Genomic DNA, 5089 nt, shown 5'->3' on the forward strand with positions numbered 1-5089 from the left:
CGAGGAGATGATCAGAAGGAAAAGGGGAAAAGAACTGAAAAAAACGAGGAAACGAGCAGAAGAAGAGGGGAAAAGGAGGAGAGGGGAAACTCGAAAGAAAGAAGAGGCACGCGACCCCACCGCCTCATCGTCACCCACAGGCCACCCAAGGCTCCCCTCGCGCCCTACGCCCGCACCCCTCCACCAGTCACCCACCCCCCAACCTCTTCCCCCAACCGACCTCTCCTCACCCCTTCCCTCCCCAAACCAGCATCGCCCCCCTCACCCCACTCCCCTCACCCTCACCCCCTACGCCCTTACCCCCCACCAACCAAACACCAGCAGGCCCCAGCCAGCCCCAGCAGGCACCAGCAGCAGGCGCCTCGGCCACCAGCAGCAGGCGCCGGCGTGTGTGTGTGAGAGCGCGCGGGCCCCCGGTGTGATCAACGGCCAACACGTGGTCCATTTACGGGCCACTTGTTCCCACCTCGCACATGGTTATCATCCGCGACGCCTTCGGAAGCAAACGGGACGCTGCTGGTGCCGAACGCGTGCGGGGGGGGGGGGGGGGTACGTGTGGGGGGAGGGGGAGGTGCGTGTGGGGGGAGGGGGAGGTGCGTATGGGGGAGGGAGGGGCGTGTGGGGGGAGGGGGAGGTGCGTATGGGGGAAGGAGGTGCGGGGGGGAGGGGGAGGGAAGTACGTGTGGGGGAAGTACTGGGTGCAATTTCGGGGGTTGAGGAGGGAGGAGGGGTTTGTGTTGGAGATACGTTGGGGGAGGGATTGAAGGAGGGAGGAAGGGAGGGGAAAGGAGGGCGGGAGACAGGGAGAGAGGGATTGAAGGAAGGAGGAAAGGAGGGGAGAAAGTGAGAAATTGAAGGAAGAAGGAAGGTAGGGAGGGAGGGTATGGTGGGGATACTTGGGATGCCTTGAGGGAGGGAGGAAGGGAGGGAGGGAGGGAGGGAGGGAGGGAGGGAGGGAGGGAGGGAGGGAGGGAGGGAGGGAGGGAGGGAGGGAGTGGGTACCGGTAATACCACGAGGAAGTGAGAGAGAGGGGGAGAGGGGTATGCGGGAGTGGGGGAAGGCGTATGAAGGAGGGGGAAAGGGGAATCAGGAGGGGGTGGGGAGGGGAAGTTGGAATAAGGTTAATCGGAGGAAGGGTGTGGATAATCAAGTCGGTATATTGAATTGTCTTCGATATACAGTCTTTAAGAGAAATATAGACATAAAGAGCATGATGACAAAGAGCGACATAGAAAGAGAGAAAATGAAAAAGCGAGAATGAGAGAGAGAGAGAGAGAGAGAGAGAGAGAGAGAGAGAGAGAGAGAGAGAGAGAGAGAGAGAGAGAGAGAGAGAGAGAATAACACAAAGCCAACGAGGAAAAACAAAAACAAAAAAGAAAACGAAATAACACGACACGAGTCAGTCAGAGCGAGAACAGAGCTTTGTCATCGAATCATTTTCAACCTGTCCCTCCCATTTATTCATTTCTCCATTCATTTATTTATCCATTATCATTTTTCCCTGCGACTCGGGGCGACAGGTTCAGAGGGAAGGATGCGACAGAGCGAACTCGGTCTGTTTTTTTTTTTCCGGAATAGGGTCTCCTTCGTGTCTACCCCCCCCCCCTCCTCCCTCCTTTTTTTTTGGTGGGGGGTCTTTTCGTTTGCTCTTTTTTCTTTTGTTTTCCTTGCCTGCTTCATTTGTTTGTCTTTCCATTGCTGTTTGTCTTCGTTGTCCTTTTTTTTCTTTGTCTTTTTAGTTCCTCGCTAAGTCTTTCCTATTTTTCTTTCTTTCTATTTATTTTCTCCCTCTTCATTTTTCTTGACTTTCACGTTATCTTATTGTGTTCCAGCCTCTTTTTCTTCTTTTCTTTCAAACCCTTCTTCTTTTACATTTCTCCTTTTCTCATCCTCCCATCTCTCTTTCTCTCACTCATTATTAATATCATTCTATTTTTTTCTCTCATTCGTTCTTCCTCTCCCTCTTTCTCTTCCCCCTTCCTCCCTCCTCCCTCTCTCCCTCCTTCATCCTCCCTTCTGCCCTTCCTCCCTACCTCCTCCCTCTAACTTCTCTTATTCCTTTCCTTTCCTCCTTCCTTCGCTCTACGGTCGCACACAGGAAAGAATACCGAGAGAGAGAGAGAGAGAGAGAGAGAGAGAGAGAGAGAGAGAGAGAGAGAGAGAGAGAGAGAGTGAGAGAGAGAGAGAGAAGGGGAGAGTCAGTGAGAAAGGGAGAGAGAGGGAGGGAGGGAGAGAGAGAGGGAGGGAGGGAGAGAGGGAGGGAGAGAGGGAGAGAGGGAGAGAGAGAGAGAGAGAGAGAGAGAGAGAGAGAGAGAGAGAGAGAGAGAGAGAGAGAGAGAGAGAGAGAGAGAGAGAGAGAGAGAGAGAGAAGCTAAACGCCAGACATTGTCATCGGGCCATTGTCCTCGTCGTCATTTTGAGGGGGGGGGGGGGTAAGAGACTGGAGGAAGAGGAAGGGAAAAGGAAGGGGGAGAGAGAGATATAAAGGGGACAGGAAGGAAGGAGAGAGAGAGAGAGCGGGGGGGGGGGGGGGAGAGAGAAGGGGGGGAGGTTGTAGGGTAAGGGCGAGAATGAGGGTGAGAGGAAAAGAGGAGAAGAGGAGAAGAGGAGGAGGAGGAAGAGGAGGAGGAGGAGGAGGAGGAGGAGGAAGATGAAAGAGGAAGAGGAACAGGGAGATGAAGAAAGTACGACGAAGACGGAGATGAAGATGACGATGTCGATAATGATAATGATGATGATGTTGATAATAACAGGGTAATGAAGGAAAGAAGGTGCAAAGCAAGGAAGAAAAGCGAGCGACAGACCGACGGAAACCCCGGTCTCATCGTCATCCATCGGGCTTCTCCACCCCCCCTCCTCCCCCTCTCCTTTTCTTTGTCATCTCTCCTCCGTCATTTTCCTCCTTTTCCTGTTTCCCTTTCCAGCCACTCTTCTTCTTTCCCCTCTCCCCTTCCATGTTGTTTTTCTTGCCTCCTCTTCCTCCCCCTTTCCTCCTGTTCCTCCCTCTCTTCCACCTTCCCCCCTTTACCTCCCTCCCCACCTCCTCCTCCTTTCCCCTTCTTCCACCTACCCCCTCCTCTTATTATCATTATAGTTATTATTATCATTATTATAATTCCTTCCCACATTCCCCTTTCCCTCCTCCTCCTCCTCCTCCTCCCTTTTCTCTCCTTTTCCCACCTTCTGCTTCTCCCTTCTCCTACCTCCTCCTCTTCCTCCCCCCTTCTGCCTTTCCCCTTCTCCCTTCTTCATCCTCCCTCTCTTTCTCCTCCCTTTTACCTCCTCCTCCTCCTCTTCCTCCTCCCCTTTACCTCCTCCTCCTCTTCCTCCTCCCCCCTCCTCCTTCTTCCCCCTCCCCCCACCCGCTTTCAAGCCATATCTGTGTTGTATATGATCCCTGTGGGGCATTGTCTCCTGTCTGCTTTGTCCTGCTGCCGCTGAGTCTCTGCTGTGACGCTTCTGCTGTTCGTGCTGCCGTGGCTGTGGTTTCGCTGTGTCTCCAAGGGCCTCTTTGATTAATGGCTGTGGCGTTTGCTTTTCTTGTTTTGCTGTTGTTGTTGTTGTTGTTATTGCTGAGTTGTCGCATCGTTCCTTGCCTTGTGTCAATGCTACCCACGGATAAGGTAATGTGGTCGTGTGTTCTTATGCTTGTTTGTCTGCATTGATTCCTCGCTACGGCTGTCATGTTGTGTCGTGTTTGTGTGTTGTCGTGCTCGTTGTGGTCGTGTTGTGACGTGTTCCAATAGCGTTGTTTACTGGCGTGTGTGGCGGGGCGCCTTTCTGCATCATTATCTATGGGTTATGTTGAAAATATATATGTCTGACTCATTATATACTGGCTGTGAAGTACATTTCCGTGTCGTTATTTACGGGTAATGTTGACGTGTATGTTTCTGCTTCATTATTTATGTCGAAGAATGTTTATTAGAATTTAAGGGGTATGTTGAAGTACATCTGAGCTTCATTATTTGAGCGTTATGTAGATTTATCTTAATTTCCGAGTATATTTCTAATCCCATTATCTACGGGTTAAGCAGTGGTGCCCTCATCCATATTTTTTCCCAAAGTATATTTTAACTTCATAATCTAGGAGTTATGCAATGGTGTCTTCTCGCATCTTTTTATCTTTATATTTACGGGTAATGTAGAGACCAGCTTCATTATATACGGGTTATATTAAGGAGTGTTATCTCCGGGTGAAGTTGAGGTGACTTTCCTGCATCATCATTTCCTGATGATGCTACACACATTCCTTCTTCAGTATTTACGGATTGTGTTGAGGATACCTTTACCCCCTCATTATCTACGGGTCACAATACGTTGCGGCGAGTTCCTACATTACTCTTTTTCGCTCATTACAATAAGTCATCTTCCTTCATCATTATTCACTGCGTTAGGTCTAGTGGCCAATTTATGCTGAGTCACCTTGTATGTTGTATTCTGCTGTATCACTGCTATCGTATCATCGCTAATTGTAAATCTCTATTGTAACAGTTCAGAGGGCGTGAACAACACCACCTGCCGCCCCCGCCCACACACAAACATACATGGTCATGGATACCTGTGTGTGTGTGTGTGTGTGTGTGTGTGTGTGTGTGTGTGTGTGTGTGTGTGTGTGTGTGTGTGTTCGTGTGCGTGTGCGCGTGCGCGTGTTCGTGTGCGAATGCTAGCGTTTGCGCGCATGTATGTATGTATCTGTCCCCTCTCCTTCATATCGTAACCCCCCCCCCCCCCCACTCTAAACACTCACAGCAATCCCCCTCACCTCCATCACACACACACACAAACACACACACACACACACACACACACACAAAACAAAGCCTGTTACACTTGCTCCTCAAATATCCCCATAAAACAAAACCACCAAAGAAGAGCCAACGCCTTCGGGCACGTGGCACCGCGGGGCACCACATGGCGAGGCGCACGTGGGTGCCATCCGCGCCCCCCGCGTGAATGGCACCGCTTTGGGTTACAGCATTTATTCCTTCTATTACTGCTACTGACTGTAATTTACACGTTGAGGCATTGACATAAATTATTACAAATTTTGTTATCATTTTTTTGTGATTAAAAAAAGAAGAACAA

This window comes from Penaeus chinensis, chromosome 40 (genome assembly GCF_019202785.1).
Source record: "Penaeus chinensis breed Huanghai No. 1 chromosome 40, ASM1920278v2, whole genome shotgun sequence".
In the NCBI taxonomy this organism is placed as follows: Eukaryota; Metazoa; Arthropoda; class Malacostraca; order Decapoda; family Penaeidae; genus Penaeus; species Penaeus chinensis.